We start from the raw sequence: 18745 nt of genomic DNA, 5'->3' as shown, positions 1-18745 counted from the left end.
TGACATCACCAAATCACCACAAAATTTGCTTATGAGTTCAATATATGGGAGCTGTCAAGTTGTCCCCGGGCTGAAAAATTTGAGCATTTTATAATCTAAAAACTTAAAATTTTAAAATACCTTAAACTTTAAAAATTTTTAAACTTTAAAATGAAAAAATTAAAAAATGAAGGTATCAAAAAATTTAAAAATTTGTATTTAAAAATTTAAGCGTCCAATAGTTAAAAACAGCAAAAATTCAAGAATTTCAAGATTTTTAAAATTTTGACCTTTGAAGCTTGAAGAAAAAAAAATTAAAAAAAATTTAAATTGAATATTTTGAAATCAAAAAATTTAGGAAAATTACGAATTTAAAAATTTCAAATATTATTATATAAAAATTTTAAAATGGAGATTTAAAAATTCCAAAGTTGAAAAGCATCACCCGAGTCTACCGCAAGTTCGGACAAGCGTAAAGTGACTTTGTGACTTATGCTGTCGCAACTGACAAAAACTTTCTTCCCTCAACTCCTTGCTCTTCCTTAAGTACTATGGCTCTAAATATTGAAAAATATTTGGCATCTTCCAGTCTCTTGCTAAAAAACTGTTATTGGAATAGCACGGACCAATCATAGCGCAAATAATCACTACTTTCGCCATGATACATGATTTTCGTTATTTATAGTACACTGAAACCTCCTTTTATGAACTCTTTTTTTATGTAATCGACTTACGTGAATTTTTTCACGAACTAAATTCAAAATATTGAGCTCTTTTTTAAGAACTAAGTTCGTAAAAAGAAGATTCAGTACGAACAGCACCGTGTGAAGTTGTACACAATTTAAAGTATTCTTATCTATTACTAATATAAGTTGGACATTTTCGAAATCGGGTTGAAGAGTAGATGACGGAAATTAATATTTCAGGCCAATTTATATCCAAGATGGCGACTTCCGGTTCAGAAAACTCTATAAACTCAAAATACCCAAATTTCGGAATTGAATTGACGAGTAAATAACGATGTTTTAGGCCATTTTAAAATCCAAAATGGCGACTTCCGGTTTAGAATCACTCTATAATTTCAATGGGTATTTTCGGAATGCGATTGGATGCCGAAAATCGATGTTTTAGGTTATTTTGAAATGCAAGATGATAACTTTCGGTTTGGTAAACATTCTATGACTTTAACCATATAGATATTATTGGAATGGATTTGACAAGTAGATGACGGAATGACGACATCCAAGATGGCGACTTCTGGTTTAGACAGATTCACTATAACCTCAACCTGTTTTTGCCTTTCTCAATAGAAAGGTATTGCAATTGCTCTGAAAACCGACTTTTTAACGGAGGCCCGGAGGGCCGAGTGACATATACCATTCGATTCAGTTCGTCGAGTTCGGAAAATGTCTGTGTGTGTATGTATGTGTGTGTGTATGTATGTGTGTGTATGTGCGTCTGTGTGTGTGTACGCGAACACAATCTCACTCACTTTTCTCAGAGATGGATGAACCGATTTTTACAAACTTAGTCCCAAATGAAAGGTGCAACGTTCCCATAGGCTGCTATTGAATTTCTAATGGATCCGACTTCCGGTTCCGGAATTACAGGGTGATGAGTACGATCACGCAGAAAATGTCGATTTTAAGAAATTCTGCAATGAATGTATAATGGTGAAAATTTTTCCAAAATGTGACCACAACTGCTTCGATTTGTAGTACTAGGTCATTAACAGCCATTCAAAGTCTCTTTGGTCACATTGGCCACCATCATCGGTTCCGGAAGCCCCGGCGGAAGTATCCAAATTCAGACTAACAGTCACATCGGTTTCTCGGAGGTGGCTAGACCGAATCAACCAAACTTAGTCTCAAATGAAAGATGTTGCGTCCCCGTAAATGGCTATTAAATTTTATCCCCAACCGACTTCCGGTTCCGGAGTTACGGGTTGTGGCGTGTGATCACATAGCAAATTGTGATTCAAACCGATACCCCGATGGAAGCAAAAAAGGTAAAAATTTCGCTAAAATGTCTCTCAAATAACTTAACTTTGCAGTTCTAGGTCACCGACGGCCAAACAAACTTTCGTTGACTACATTGACCACCATAGACGGTTCCGGAAGTGCCCGGGAAAAGCGGCCATCTTTCATAACTAGCAAACTCATATCAGTTTCTCGGAAATGGTTGGGCCGATTTTCACAAACTTAGTCCCAAATGATAGCTATATTATCCCCACAGATGTCTGTAAAATTTCGCACGGATCGCTTGTATGGTTCCGGAAATATAGACTGAACGGTCCGGTCACACATGAAATTCCCATATAAGCCGGAACTCAACATTTTTTTCAAAGGGGGGACCCCATGAAATTTCAGAAATCGAATTTGTATTTTTGATGCCAAACATCTTTAAAATGCATGAAACGTCGAGATTTTATGTTATCTCGAAAAATTTTTTTTATAAAAATCGACTTTTTGGGACTTTGCCGATTTCGCACCTTTTTTCAGTTCAATATTACCGTGGCTTTTTTTTTCTTTTTAAAATTTTAGAACTCGAATAATGATTTATTTTCCTGTATATAGTTGTCATGTGATGTATAATAATGAAATGTAATATATGCATTTAAAAGTTTTTAATGAATATAAACAACGCACACATTCTCGTGATTCATGATTGAGAAAGGCACAATTGCACCGCTAGGTGGATTAAAATAGGTTTTTTCGGAATAAGATTGAATGGTTAAAAAGTTTACAATGACAACTTTCAATCGCTATCTACTCGGTAAACCCGTTCCAAAAATACCCGTGGGAGCTTTGGAAAATTTCGCTCGACTGGAAGTTGCCATCTTGTATTAGAAAATGACGTCAATCATCGATTTTCGTCATCTACTTATCACGCCCCTTCCAAAATACCCATATTGCTAAGATTTTAAACGGGAAACGAAAGAAAATTCTAATTAATTTAAGAACCCCCGGTTTGGTTCGTAAATGGAGGTCCCAGTATAGTCGTACCATTTACAGAATTAAATACGATACACTATAGTGCTTTCGTTCAGCACAATAGAAGTAGTTCGCATTGAAATGTTATAAGTATTCTACTTCAAAAGCACCTTTAAAAATCGGAAGCCCTCTCGCCATGCTTAATTTTGCAAACAAGAAACTAACACACTCTTGAACTCGCTCAAAAAGGGTAAATGTTTCCACCTTTCTTTTTCCATCTTCGGGGCAATCGTGCCTACAATGGTACTGATGAGCGCCTCGCAGTACGAGGCCTTGCGCCTTGATGGGTTTCGTTCTAGTGTACGAATGTGTTCACTTCTAGAATCGCAGGTAGCTCAAGTCACGCGTGAATGGCGTTTTGAATCACTGGAGCTGAACCATACCAAGCGGCCGTGGCTGTTCGATGGTTGCCGTCAGGTGGAAAAAAATGCTACTAGAACCGGAAAAATATAATTCTACCAGAATTGAAAGTAGTAATAGCGATTCGTTCCTTTCTAATCAGATGTACGAGTCCATTTAGGCAGCCTATTTTCCGCTAGGAAAATACTTAAATTTGAAACGGTAGCCCACAGCTGAACAAGTGTCATTTCTTTCCATTTTCATTCAATTTCCACCATTTAAAACTCACAGAAGCTATCAGTTCGATACATCAGCTGTTGGAATTTCCATTAGTCGGCTCCAAACTTCATAATCACAAAACCGTTTACAATCCGATCGATCGTTCGAAGGACCGTTTGGCCGTGTCCAACTCCTTCAAAAAAAAATAATGCACAGCTGTGAGTCACACCTGGTCTAAGTCCAGTGAAACCCGAAAAGATAACAGAACCAGAACCAGAAGGTTAATCGTTGCAACTGCAATCACCGCAGCACTGTTTGTGTGGGGAACAACAACAGTTCGGCTCCAACGAACAACGGCATCATTTCGGGAACATGCTCAAGTACAGTGGGAAATTCGGCAAACCAACTGCACGGATGTATAAATAATAATAACAAAAAAGAACTGATCGCGAAGCAGCCCATTATAACTCCACGTAACAAAGCGGATCTACGAAAGGAAAAAAAAATAAGAACCACAGCCCACGGATAAAGATAAGTCTAGAATGTAAAGGAAAATGAACTTACACTTTTCAGTGGCCGCTCTACGACTGGAACCGGTTTCCGCGAAGCTACGACACGACGAGTCGATGATAGAGATAGATGTGGGATGGAAGAGGCGGCACTCTTCTTGGCTTGGCAGCAAGCACAAGCGAAAACGAAAAAAAAAACAAAATAGAAGATTTTTGCTGTAATCCAGGGCCCGCGATGCCGGATGGTGGTGAGTGCGATGTTCTTCCTCACCGCCTGCTGCGATCCATTAACAATTCCGTGAACCGTGTTCAACCCCGCGCTCTCGTCGTCGTCGTTGTCGGCGTTATTTTCCACTTCACACACTAATCGGTTCCACACACTTTTAAGCTTTTTTCTTCTGTTCAATGATATTTTTTTCTTCTCGTCTTCGTCTAAAGACAACATAACACTTCACTTGGTCGATTGTTGGTCATTTCTCCCACACCCGTGTTCTAAGAAGAAGCATCGCGCGGCCTAGCCCATATTCGTGGGGCACAGTTGCGTCAAGTTTTGCGAGCGAATAGCGCGCCTTTTGTTCCGAGTTCGAGCTGAAATTATTTCCCGCGTTGTTAGGCGAGCACTTTTCCAGCGAAAAAAATAAGCATAGTTTTCAGATTAAAACTGATTCGATTCGGGCTGTGTGTAATGTGAGAGGGGCAAAACAAAAAAAAACATTTCGGAAAGAGTAACAATAAAGAAATAAAAAATAACGATTCAGCGTTTGGTAATTCGCATCCGGTCGGAATTGAGAAATGGCCGAACAGTTGAATGGGATGGGGCTGACTCCGATACTGACCAATGAAGGATGATGGTTTTATTGTGGATAGACGAGTTTGAGACTTGCTAAAGAATGCATCGAAAATTTTGAACTCAATCCCTTAATAAGATTACGTACGTAAATGTAAAATTTTTAATATATTCTGTTCTCTATTTAAATTTTAAGCTAAGCACAAGGTCACTCCTTTAGAACATCATCAAATTATACCTGACCCATATGTATAAAAAAAAACTCCAAGCATAGCAAACATTTTGAAAATACTGAAAACTCGAATCCTCGAAAAGGGTCCCAAATGGACGGAAACGTAGAATGGACAAGATCGCTTGAACTACAATGAACACGACGTAGTCAAGCAGAAGCGACATGTGCTTAGCTACTCTCAGTAAATATTGATTCGAAACATTCTGTATCAATTCAACGTTTCGATGCGTTTTGGAACCTTCCTCAGGATCTTAAATTTGTTTGTTACCATGTACACAGCCACAAAGTTCCACTGTATGGACTGTATGAATTTTGTTCGCTATTTTCAGCACATTTTAAGCCAAAGAAAATGAAAAATATAGAACTTGAAAGGCGGATAGGTATTCCAAAGTAATCAGTTATGTAGTTGGAAGGGAATATCATATGAGAATGCCTAGCTCTACTTTTCAGTTGTTTTTTTTTCAAATGTATTTCCTATGAGCGCAGAATTCTCTTTTGAACATATTTGGGATTACATGAAGCTTGGAATGAAGGGATTCAAACTAATTCCGTGATTGCATAAAATTTTAAATCTGTAAGTGATCATTCTTGAAGTTGCGTGAAAAAAATAAAGAATTATTGTATCATCAGAATCAAGTAATAGTTTCATCTACAGATTGAACATAACGATAGCTTATGGAAAGCTACAATCTTGTAAAAATCTAGTCAGAAAAATACAATCAATTTTTTTTTTCAAACGAGAACTATCGCAAATCCTCCTACGAAGCGTAAAATGACAAACAATGTTCCTGTACTAGACTCTGAACATCCTGGTTGACGAAGCTGTATTATTGTGCAACATGAGCCCAAACCATGTCGCCATTCACCTCTGTTACATAACTCCCATCGCTCATGTTCCGGCGGTTTCAACCGGGGCACGCACCACCTTATGCCGTTTTTGCTTGGACCCGGCGGCTGGGTCGAGTGCTGGCCCCCACCGCGCTGTCAGTTCATACATTTTGACAGTTCATTCAAATAAAATAGAGTTTTCTGTTGTAGCTTCGGTTTGTTTACTATCCTCAAATAATTTCTTCGGCACTATTTCATTGTGTTCTTTCTGTAAAAAATATTTGAAAAGATATCGATTGTGTATGTTTCAAGATATCTTCTCGCTGTTTAACGAGAAGTTCTAAGCTCAAGCTTGACGGAAAGTCTGGAAATGATCATTGAAGTGCAAATAAGAAGCAACACTACCGATTGCCGGCTGTCCGGAGTTCAAGCCACTCGTTTCAAAAATCTCAGAAATTTATCGCGAGCGACTTCCGTACATCTTGCTACCATAGCATCTCGCGTGTTTTTTTTATAAACGGCCAATAAGCATAATGTAAAAATTCACTTTGAGAGAAAATTCAGGACAAACCGTAACTTGCCGAGAATGGATGTTAACATTTTATGGAAGAGAAAAGTTTTCTCTTTCGTCTACTGCCATGAATGGTTTACCCGGAATTTCCCGTCAAAGTGAATTTTGACAGTATTCTAATTGGCCCTTTTCAAAAAACACGAGAGATATTATCTACAAAGACATACCTCCTGATCTTTTTTTCCTTTCCTACTAACACAATTTCTTTCCCGTGATGCTCGTGGAGATGCAATGGTAGACTCGGTATCTATCAACAGCGGAGTCGTTATTGACCACTAATTCGGTCGATCACGAAGTGCAACTACAGGTAGTCTATCTAAGCTAAGCTAAACTAACTAGAGAAAACTCTGGACATCCTTGTCTTCGGAAATACCATGTGTTACGAGAAAATGTGATAACTACGTAGTTGTTGAACCTTTTCGATAGAGTACTCATCAACGTCTCCCTCGTTATAGTGTTAACGAATCGAAACCAATAACCGCATTTTATGCTTGTGAGTATATGGATGTAAATTTCACTCTATTTTCTTATTCAATCACAAACGATAAATTTAGAATTAATTATTTTAAGAAATTGTATCGGAAAGCAGTTCTCCACATAATTTTATTTCATATCGCATTAAATAATAAAGTTTTATTCAATCCTTTATTCTACGAGATGGAACTTTAACATTGTGAAGAGCAGATGAAATCAATATTATTTCACGAATTTTAAAATTTTCGCTCGAGCACTTTTAATCAGACTTCCAACCGCAGGAACATATTGCTTGCCAGACCAGAACTTTTCGACCAAATTTTTCCACTTGATTCTACCTGTCCCAATCGCTTACATCATCCGCTACGACGGCAGTATAATATTGTGGATTTGGAAGAGTTTTTGGCTCCTCTTTCAAATAGGTCTCGGGTGCTGCAGAACACACGAATATAATTTCCGAGCGCTGATTGCAGAAAAAAGCTCTTCGGTTAACAGATAGCCCACTAGCAGACGGCCTCATCCGCCAGACCACGAAAAGAATGACTCTCCCATGCACAAGCCTCCCCAGAGTCTGAGAGACGGTGGTCGGGTCACTCACAGAGCAACACAAATACATTAATGAGTCTCCGATGGCAGCTAGCGCTTGCTTCCCTTCCAGCCTATCACCGATCTACATCCGGAAGGCTCTCCAGCAAGTGTATAATACTTAAACCATGGACCAGAGAACTCCTTGTCAACCTTCCAACTGACCTGTTCATGAGAACACCCTATCCAGCACCACTAGTCCAACCGACCAAATCTCCAATACAGAACTCATAACTGTCTTGGGAAGATCACATACTGATGTTATAACGGTATATATCGGGGTGGTACTTTGTGTGCTACTACGCCAAGATGAACCTACCAGACCCTTAGTGACAGGGCGGCCAACACCGTACACTTCACTGGTGTCCGAACTTTTCCGATATTAACAACATAATGACCGTAGAACGCACGAGATTGCAAGGATCAGAGCTTTATTGGTCAAGCGAGTCGAAATATCAGAACCTGTGCATATCCTGGCGTATATCGACAACAGAACAGATGTTTGACTCAGTACCACATTTTACCTTTTATAGGTTTGTATGCGGTTGTACAAGGTTGGAAATTCACTGGATAAGCTGTGTTGTAGCTAGCAACTGCATCCGGATAAGGATCCGGATCCGTATCGACCAATACCGGTCAGGAAAACCTCGCCGGAGACGCATCAACGAACAAAAAAAGATTCGAAATATGGTTGAAGACGAGTCGCACAATTTTTTCCGATTCCGGTAATCGAAAAAGATTCACAACAGCACGATCAGAAGCGCAGGATAAGTTCTTGTATCGAATGAACTGTATTCTTTTCTGACTACCAGGAATAAAATCCAGTAAATGATAAATCGAGTTAATGCTATCAGCATGTCTGGCACCCGCTGTCAAACCAGTAATTTCTTCAATTCAAAGCTCTCGAACTCCGAGCGGCGTCGGCAGTGTTACCTATGGCAGTTCGTATGTTGCTTCAGCCATCCTCAGGAAGCTGCGAAGTTCACGCAGCGTAGGCCGTTGTCTTTCGTAACGGTGTGCAGCTACTTTGGCCTGTTCACTAATTTGTCCGTTACCTTCCGGTCTTTCTGGGCGTTTGGCGTCGTCGATAATGAGCTTAACATCACGCCATGGGCTGCTATCATAGACACGCTCCGGCTGACCGTCAAATGTCTTTCCTATCCCCGAATCACGCTTCTTGCGAGCGACGTTGGTGCGTATTATCCAGTACTATAAAGCTGGTTCCCAACTTTTTTTATGTGCCACAGTCCTGGACGGAAGTATTGTTAGTACTTGTGGAAGACTCGTTCCATTGTCTTCACTGAATCGTGCACGTTGATCCGTTTGCTGCTTTCCCATGACTTAAACTTAGACCCTCGAAGCTCGACACCCACTTGCGCAGCTGTGGTTCTCGATGGTATTAATGTATTGAGGAGAGCAAGGCAAGATGCTATTCGTTTCCACCCTCTACGTCCTTCATGTAGTCGTCTGATATCGCTACGTAAGTATTCTGGAACAGGAATCTGCAGATCACTGCTGGCTGTTCGAACCCTTCAATAGCTACGAGATATTCCTCCAACTTATGTTCTTGCTTCTCACGCTATTCCGACTACGTCGTATAATGCACGTATTCTTTGACTAGATACTCGGCAATCATCCAACAAACCACACCGAATTACTCTAAAACTGTAGACGTTTCGTCGGAACAGCTCTGGTCAACCTTCTTCCGCAGCAGACCCGTTTCGATATGATTGTCTACACTTACCGTTGTTTCTTTCCTGTTCCCATTCGGTTTAAAGTTTTACTCCGATTCATGAAGCTCGTTTTTGAACCAGCTATTGATCCATCGTACACTGGATATTCAAGGGGTTGTGAAGCTGTAGTAATGATGTACGACTGATCATCCCACGGTTTCGCCGTAGACCGTAGTCGCCAAATTTCGAAATATCCGCTATCGACAGATTTGAGGGATTCGGCAACTGATTGACCAAAGAGTCCAGCGTCCTGCTTTACGCAATTCCAAAAAGATTTAGCGTGCATTTGGGAAACTTTAAACTTCCCACCGTGTATGAATCTTTCAGTGGAGCGCTTAAGGGAAGGCGAGGTATATCTCTACCCTCCTTACTTCTACCCTCCAACTCGGTCATCCAGCTTGGATGCAACAGTGAAGATTCGGGAACTTGGCTCGAGATATCTGTGAGGTCCTACGCCAAGCAATCTACATTAGAAGGTCTTGATGTGCGGTCGCCTTACGTATCAGGGATGTTGCCATGTCCCGCAGAGACGTGACAGTTAAGGGAGCTCCGTACCTGTGTACTCCAGGAACGTTTTTAGTACGGTATATAGCCGTTACTCACTATTCTCTTCGGAAACCTTGAGGCACATCTGAGCTTGAGTCGAAGGGAACTAGACTGATCTTGATTCAGGCTCTTCCGCCGAAGTGCTTGAAAGTAGATTGAATGTTAGTCGGATTCGTATCGTCGTACAACGAAGCCAACACTCTCACGAAACCGTCCCGGTTGTGGGTTGTGATCGCGATTTCGTAGTAGATCTTGCTGTGAAGAAATACCCCTCCGACGTTCCTCTTCTTTACCAAGTCGGGTGCCGGTAGTTGTTGTTCAGCACTAGCCGTTTTCTGATTTCGTAGTTCCGTTTAAGTTATTGAAAGGTTGGCATCAAGGTGAGTCGGCAACCCAGTGTAATGTTGAGAACCTTCGGTTATTGGCGAAAAAACGTGTTTCCCTAGTTTAACTGGTCGACTAGTGACTACGTGATGCGAATTACAGAATTGTTCAACGGATCTTTTGGCGATAGCTAAACCCCGACATTTCTGTTTTGGTAAAGTGTAGTAATATCTGAGTGGTAGTTCTCCTCTAAGAATAATCTTCTTTGGGTTCCGTACTCTTCCTTAGTAGGTAGTACGCTTATGAACGTCCTCCCCTTGAAGATTATCAAGGTCATTTTACAAGATGGTGGAATAGGCTGGTCGTTCAAGGTACGGTTCAGTGATTCCAGTGATGTTCTTTTCCAATTGATGGGGCGTCCATAGCAAGATATGCCAGATCTCATCGAGTCTAACGAATTGTCTGTTCGAGGCGGTGGAGGCTAACTCTGTGTGTGGAAACTCTGATCAGCGTCCGGTGGAAACGATACCTGAGTTCTACTTGGTTCCAAGGATGCGAAAGAATGTCGACGTACAAAAGTGCAGACGTATCTGTCTAATTCAGTAACAATTTTTCTCGGGGCAGTCCTAGTGTTTCCATTGACTACGAGTGCCTGCTTGCGGGCCTAGGTCATTCGCCCTGCATCGTTCGGATGTTGTCGATTACGGTGAGATGTCTTTCTTTGATGACATTGCTGAAGAAGTTTCTAGCTTGGCGGAAGCTGCTCTGCACTATTAGTAGGAGTCATATTCATACAATTCAACAGCGATCTCCAATAGCTGGTTTGACATCTGGGTTTCACGGTTAGCTACTTTCGGCGGGTGGGGCGAAGATTTACATTAGCTGGTCGGGAGTCCACATGTGAAGTTCGACTCTATGGCGTCGGACATTGTGTCTTCGTAGACGGTCCACCCTCAGTCCGAATCGAGATTATCGGAGCAGCTTCGTATTAAGCTGGATCGATGCAACGTCGATCCGAATTTCAAGACCAGTAACGGTCTGAGTTGGTTGTGCCCAGCTTGTGTATCTCAGAGGTAATGGTCTCCTAACAAAATTCCTGGCTTGATTTTGGTACGTATGTGTGTTTCTTGCCGAATCAGACAGATCGCTCATGTTTTGCTGGAGGGCGAGTGTGAGTACAACTTCTCGGATACCTTTGATCAGGGTCGAGATTATTCACCGAAGCAATTAGTCAAAAATCCAGACAGTCGTATCATGCATTTCTCGGATCAGTGACACCGGTTTCCCCAGAAGAATCCAGTAGCGGGTCACATAATCAAAGAGTTCAACAGAATGCTCAGTAGTTGACCATGGGTTGCTTTCCGTAGCGAGCGAAGCGTTGATACCCAACTTTTTCAAATTGATCCTGACCCTGCTTCAGTGACAGAGAACCCTTAAGGATCGCTCATACTAATATCGCTACCTCGAAAACCAGTCGAGGAAGGCTATTAAGAACTGAATTAATTCAGATTTAACGACAGCGGCCTTAGAGCCCACGCCGACAACCTTTCCTGTCGGACTAAAGTCAGGACTACAGTAGAGCATTGTCTAGGTCAATATTTGTGGCATTCATCGATGCCAGGTACTAAGACGTCTACCAACGGAGGGCGCGAATAGGACTGCTGGACAGTTTCAAAGGGCTCTAGGCAGGAAGATCGCTGAAGGCCTCCAGGAAACATAGACTATTTCCTCAAGCAAGAATTGAGCGACCAAAAATTGCCAGTTACCATGGGTAGAAGCCAGTTCAGCAGGGTCTTCCAGGGCTCTGTACCGGGTGTAACCCTATTTCTTGTGGAAAATGTATTCCTACAAGTAGAGTTGTTCGTATACGCCGATGACACAGGACTGCTAGTGATCGGAAAAACAAACGTCCAAATAAGTCAGTTGGACTCTACGCTCTATAGGGTTCCCTGACACTACGGGATCAGTGACCACGAGGATGTCGACTTTCTTTCGAAAGAATGACCCGCGGCAGGCATCGCTAAAGTCTTCAAAGGAGAAATCATCATGATAGTATGTTCCTATGACCTATTTCTGCACCCCGGGGGTGAAGAAACCTGACATAGTGGAGCACTTCCTACCGGTGGGAAACTACAGTTCCGGGCTCTACAAGAGCGCCTTGCTGGATGAAGTAAAGAGCACTGATAGAAATCCAGGTTCTGACCATCAAACATCGAAAGATACAGCAGAAGCTGAGGTGCAACGTCGAGGGAAATAAGGCGAAATCCTTCCGCACCCTAGGCCAAGAGGTCTGTGCAACCGGACAAATCGTCAATAAATACCTCCTGTTCGTAGACATCATTATGCGGAAACGAAATGGTCAAGCCAGCAGCCAGCCACTATCCAGAAGTAGCGGTGGAGATGGACGATGAAACATATCTGACCCTTAGCGACAACGACTGGCAGAGAACCGAATGCTTCACGAAGAAGATAAACAGTGAGGTCAAGTACATCTCCCACGCCACGTTCCCGTGAGTGAGAACAGGATGTGAAAGTCACTGTTTTGCTTCAGATTTTTTTTGTGGGATACTACACCAGAAGGTCGTTGGAAGAGGCGAACCGTCCGCGAAATTTTGAACCAACCTCAAATGCAGGTTCTATCCCAACAATTTGGTGGCCAAATCGAACCCAGTACTGGACCAAGCCAGTTTTCATCTTTTTGATGGGCCGCAGCCATGGTAAAATGTAGCAGCTCCAGGCGAGCTCTTCCACACCTTCTGCCCCATGTCATGTCCCAATTTCCTACAATGCTACGACCCCGAAGTTGCGAATTTCCACAGCTTGTCGTGCAGAATTCCTTCGAGTCCCGGGAAACAAAACTCCAAGTTTTCGGGCGTCAATAGTTCCGATCCGTATTTCTTTCTGGATTAATCGTAACAAGGTGCTTTCCGGGGGCCTTGTTGGATCTTCATCAACCCGTTGTCTCGGTAGTGTACCACCGTATGGTGTTTCTTTGCTGTCGACTGCTCCACTTAACTGACACCTGCCACAGGTGTGTAGTTATCCCATCGGAACGGTTAAAGCGGCCATGCTCCATGCTTGTACTCTCTCGCCACTACTACAGGCAGTGGTAACACCAATTCGACGCCAACTTATGCTTTTGTTGAAATAATGTACAAAATGGATTTGGGACCATGTTCTCTCTCGAGATGCTCTATGGGCTTGACGATGAGCCCTGGTTTAGAACTCTTTTAAACTTGGAGCGTCCCATGCCAGGACTCCCGAAGATCATTCAAAAACACACTCAAATATGCGAATGGCCACACGGTTACAAAATCAAACTTTTACACGCGATGTCACATATGCGCTAGGACACGCGACAAACTCGTTAACATACAAACGCTTGAGCCCTTCGCGATCATGCAATGAAAGTATCCAAAGATTTAAAGATTCCAAACACCAAGGAAATCGTCCAAACAGCCTAAATAGCAAGATGATCCATAGATTCAGAGATTCAAGGATCGTAATATTCAAATATCTGAAGATGAAAAGATCTAGGAATACTACGCTCCAAAGACGAACAGATTAAAAGATCGCAAGAGTCGACGATATTACAAACCAATGATTCCAACCCAATATCAAGCAACCAATCGAATGATTCAACTATCTCAATGATCTGAAAGATACTATAATTCACCAGTCGAGTGATCAAAAGAATCTAAGGTGGAAGAATTCAAAGATCTAAAGATTTTAATAAATTCCTAGCTTTAAACTAAATATTTAATAATGCGAAGATTTTAAGATTCAAAACTCGAAACAATCAATACAAGAGTTTAATATGACTAAAAGATCCAATAATTCAATAATCCTGAGATTAAAAAATCCCAAGACTCTAACATCAGAACTATCTCAAAATCCCAAGCTTCAAAGAAGAAAGTAACCGAAGATACAAAGATGGAAGAATCAAGAAATAATTTATATATAAAAGTTCGTCAATTCGTTTGTTTCTAATGGAGCGGACAAGATCATCTAAAACCTAAACTAACCGCCAGTCTAGCAAGAAGATCCTATAACTTTGAATTAGAAATGTCCCTCTATTCTTTCAATTACATCTAACTTATTTTTTGTATTTGGAGCGATCTATTTAGTCTATATTTGTGTTTTTGAATTGCTCATAATGTAAATGTTTTGAATCATATTAAATCTTCAATAGACCAAACAAAATCGCTTCAAGCACCGTGGAGCTTAAGCCACTCTAACACCCTCAAGCCAACAGCACGACAGGTTGTTTCCACCGAAAAAGTTCCCCCTACCCGTTAACCGCCAAAACCCCTCCAAACATGTCCAACGACGACGTCGACGGTTTACCCCAGTAACAACGGCACTGTCGAATGTTGTTTTACTTAGTTATGGGCACTATTTCATAACATCCTTTTATTTATTCCGCCATTCCCCGCCCCCCCCCCCCGTCAAAAGCAAACTCCACGCGGGCTTCTGCCGGCTGACGAAGCCCGACCTGTGCGCGTCTGCACAAACCAACAACCTTTTCACTAGCAGTTAGTAGCTATAGCTGGTGTCGCGGTGAAGCGGCACTAAAAAAAAAATAAGTATCATATGTGTTTGGGGCAGATGATCGCACACTAGACCCGGCCCTGGGAGATGGATCGAGTTCCCATGCCGAGAGGAATGACTGCAGCAAAGATGCATCTCTCATTGCGGCTTCGGCGGCGGAGGGCTTCCCACAATTAATAAAATTATGTATTAATAACATACACATGTACATTCGGGTCCAGCAGCGCGCTAAGGTAGGCTAAGGTGATGATGGTAACAAACAAGTAGGCGATGCCATCGTCGACGTACTTTGAAATGTCAAGACAAGACAAGATTCGCCGAGCGCGCTCCGCTGCCTACTGCGACGATCGATCGAGATAGAGCGAGAGAAGTGAAGAGCACAATCGAATGCAAGGCAGGTATGATACTGGGTGTGTTCGGGCCCCCGAGGGGGAAAAACACAAACACGACATAATCGTGGCTCACTTTCATTCCATTTTTAGACCATTTTTTACTAGTTTTTATTGGATGCTTGAATTCGTGAAAAAAGTTCAGGATTATGCGGAGAACTTGGTTGCTTGTTTTATCACGGGAGTTTGGTACGAAAATTCGCCTTCACAGGAATTCTTACTTGATGTGTTCGTACCTTCAGAAATTTCATTCAGTTATTCCAACCAAGCTGGCTCGCTGATCTACAAAAATACAAACCCAACAATCCGTGAAAAATCTCGTTTAGCCGCCAAATTACGCACCTAACCGACTTTGGACCTTCAACCAGTTTTATATCACGTCGGTGAAGATGTTGGATATAGCCTAGAAAAGGTTCCACGCCTGCATCGTCAAGCCCCGTATCACCGGTGGTGACGACACTCGACAAACCCATTTCAGCCATAGCCTAAAAAACTCGTCATCAACCGTATCATCATCATCACCATCATCAACGGTCAACCTCGTCGTCATCCACAGTTCGTCATTGTATCAATCTCCGATGTCTGGGTTCTTTTTATCACATCCGTCCATAGCTGGAGGAGACCGCGAGCACTTCACTAACGTGTTCCTTTTCGGGCATCGTTGTACATCAAAAACAAGAAAAGAGGAAAAAACAATTCCAGCAAACCGACTTGAAAAGATCAACGTTTTCACTTGATTTTTTTTCGCAACTCTTTTTAAACTCGATGATATTCCAAAAGAGTGACGACTAGCACACATACAAACCAATCGCCCTCGGGGAGGGCTTGTTTTTACTACATTTCACTTCTGGTATTCGGGTTTATCGAAACAAAAAAAAAACAAAACTACCACCGCACTAAAAACCGACCTATCGGTCGGTCAGTTTCCTCAAACCTTTCCTACAGTCAAATATCTGTTCCGGAACGGCCCACGATGTCATCGGACTCGACTGCTACGGTCCGAGAACCGGGTCTCCCTGCTCGAATAATCAGCGCTTGCTGCTGGCGGTGGACACACTCACACACACACACACAGTCACACACGCTTCCAGCAATTGGACCGTAACGCGACGTGATTGAGATAGTGTCGGCACACTAAAAACAAAGAATTTGCACTCTATTCGCACACTTTCAATGTAACGAGAAAGAAAAAAAAAGATCTATGCCCTGCATACACGAAAAGCAATTGGCAAAAGCGATTAAAACTATCATTGACGTACTACAACTCTTTTCACCGTTGTTGATGTTGTTACTGTTGTTGTTGTTGCTGTCCCCATACGTCGTTCGTTGACGTCCGACGTTCAGGCAGGCCAGACCGTTGCCAGCTAACCTTTCCTCCGACCTTGCCTACCAGTAGTCACAAGCGCGGAACACCTGAACACTACCAACAGGACCAGCAGCAGCAGAACCACACTCGAATCTAGTGGGCATGCTTTGCTTTGATGTGTGTAGCAACGAAACGCGCCGCGTTAGCAAACCACTCGACAAACAAAAGCTGAACCGATCCGATCGAGGTAGGCGATCGTACTGAGGTGAGTGACGGTGTCGTGTGAAGCTATCACTGCTGCTGTTGGGTTGGGGGAGCCGTGTATAGTCGAATAGAGGAGACTTGAATGGTCGGACGGGCAGCGAACCTTAATTGCTTCGCGTTCGGTGATGGTGAGTGCTGAGTTGCGCGAGTGGCGCTGTGTTGGTCGCCTACCGTGTGTAGGTTGCGGTGCGGGAGGCTTTCGCTTGTTCGGGTGCGCTCATTTCACTCTTCGCGGTGGCTGCCTGTGATGAGTTACTGCGCGAAATAGTAAAGCACTGCGTGAGAATGGAAGTCGTTACTGTTAATTGTTCTTCGTGCAGTTGAAAATTGAAATGTTGTAGGTCATTGTACCTTTCGTTTTTTATTCTGTTTTATTTTTATTTTTATGTATTTTCAGTGTGCGAAATTAGTGTTCCTTACTCGCATGACGATGCGCTACTATGTACACAAGAACCTCATTAGTTGCACAAGCTGAAAACAGGAGAAAAGACACAAGGCGCACCCAGAGTGTTAAGATAACTGACATACCGTGATTTTCGTTGGAATGCGGTGATTTTTTTAATGAAAATATGATCACTAGAGAGTGCTTGTCGAATTTTTGCAATCAGTTTCAAATAGCAGTTTCTCATGCATACAGAACGTGGCTACGATGATTGGCAGCACTGTATAGCTCAAATGTAAACAAACAGTATTGTAGAAACAAGAGAGCAATTCATCAGTCATCGTTTTATTGCGCACCGTACTTGTAAAGGAGATAGTTCGGTCGGTAAATAAGAAGGGGCTTGGAAAGTGATAAAGTTTTGCACACACCAACCCGGAAGCAATAGAAAAAGCTATTCTAATTCGGCTGAACGGAGCCAGGTGAAAAAGGAGCGCGATGATTAGAAAGAATCCAGCAAAATCAATGAGGTCAATGGCGCGGGAAATTGGTTGTTTGTTTTCTCAATCGGACGAATAATGTCTAAAAACCCCTTTATATAAGTTGTATACATATTTATATAACATGAATCATGTTCGAACATGAAAACATGAATCATGTTCGAACATAAAAACATGAATCATGTTCGAACATGAAAACATGAATCATGTTCGAACATGAAAACATGAATCATGTTCGAACATAAAAACATGAATCATGTTCGAACATGAAAACATGAATCATGTTCGAACATGAAAACATGAATCATGTTCGAACATGAAAACATGAATCATGTTCGAACATGAAAACATGAATCATGTTCGAACATGAAAACATGAATCATGTTCGAACATGAAAACATGAATCATGTTCGAACATGAAAACATGAATCATGTTCGAACATGAAAACATGAATCATGTTCGAACATGACAACATGAATCATGTTCGAACATGACAACATGAATCATGTTCGAACATGAATCATATTCGAACATGAAAACATGAATCATGTTCGAACATGAAAACATGAATCATGTTCGAACATGAAAACATGAATCATGTTCGAACATGACAACATGAATCATGTTCGAACATGAATCATGTTCGAACATGAAAACATGAATCATGTTCCAACATGAAAACATGAATCATGTTCGAACATGAAAACATGAATCATGTTCGAACATGAAAACATGAATCATGTTCGAACATGAAAACATGAATCATGTTCGAACATGAAAACATGAATCATGTTCGAACATGAAAACATGAATCATGTTCGAACATGACAACATGAATCATGTTCGAACATGACAACATGAATCATGTTCGAACATGAAAACATGAATCATGTTCGAACATGAATCATGTTCGAACATGAAAACATGAATCATGTTCGAACATGAAAACATGAATCATGTTCGAACATGAAAACATGAATCATGTTCGAACATGAATCATGTTCGAACATGAATCATGTTCGAACATGAAAACATGAATCATGTTCGAACATGAAAACATGAATCATGTTCGAACATGAAAACATGAATCATGTTCGAACATGAAAACATGAATCATGTTCGAACATGAAAACATGAATCATGTTCGAACATGAAAACATTAATCATGTTCGAACATGAAAACATGAATCATGTTCGAACATGAAAACATGAATCATGTTCGAACATGAAAACATG

General features: G+C 41.6%; 1 protein-coding gene across 8 annotated transcripts in view; it reads right to left on the bottom strand.

Annotated features, from left to right (window-relative positions):
- Positions 1–16635, bottom strand: part of LOC131689095 (uncharacterized) — a 62706-nt gene extending 46071 nt beyond the window's left edge. The window contains exons 1-2 of one of the 8 annotated variants that reach the window (XM_058973916.1): positions 16319–16635; positions 4095–4715 (exon numbers count right to left, since the gene is read on the bottom strand). The gene's annotated coding sequence lies outside the window, so the exon portion shown is untranslated. Of the gene's footprint in view, positions 1–4094; positions 4716–15860; positions 15946–15993; positions 16048–16318 lie in introns of those variants that run through there. The other 7 variants (XM_058973907.1, XM_058973926.1, XM_058973945.1 and 4 more) reach the window with 7 other exon arrangements.
- Between the last annotated feature and the right edge of the window lie 2110 nt (positions 16636–18745).

Source organism: Topomyia yanbarensis, chromosome 1 (assembly GCF_030247195.1).
Source record: "Topomyia yanbarensis strain Yona2022 chromosome 1, ASM3024719v1, whole genome shotgun sequence".
Classification (NCBI taxonomy): Eukaryota; Metazoa; Arthropoda; class Insecta; order Diptera; family Culicidae; genus Topomyia; species Topomyia yanbarensis.
Note: the sequence above shows the minus strand (reverse complement) of the source record. Positions and strands in the feature narration are given on the sequence as shown.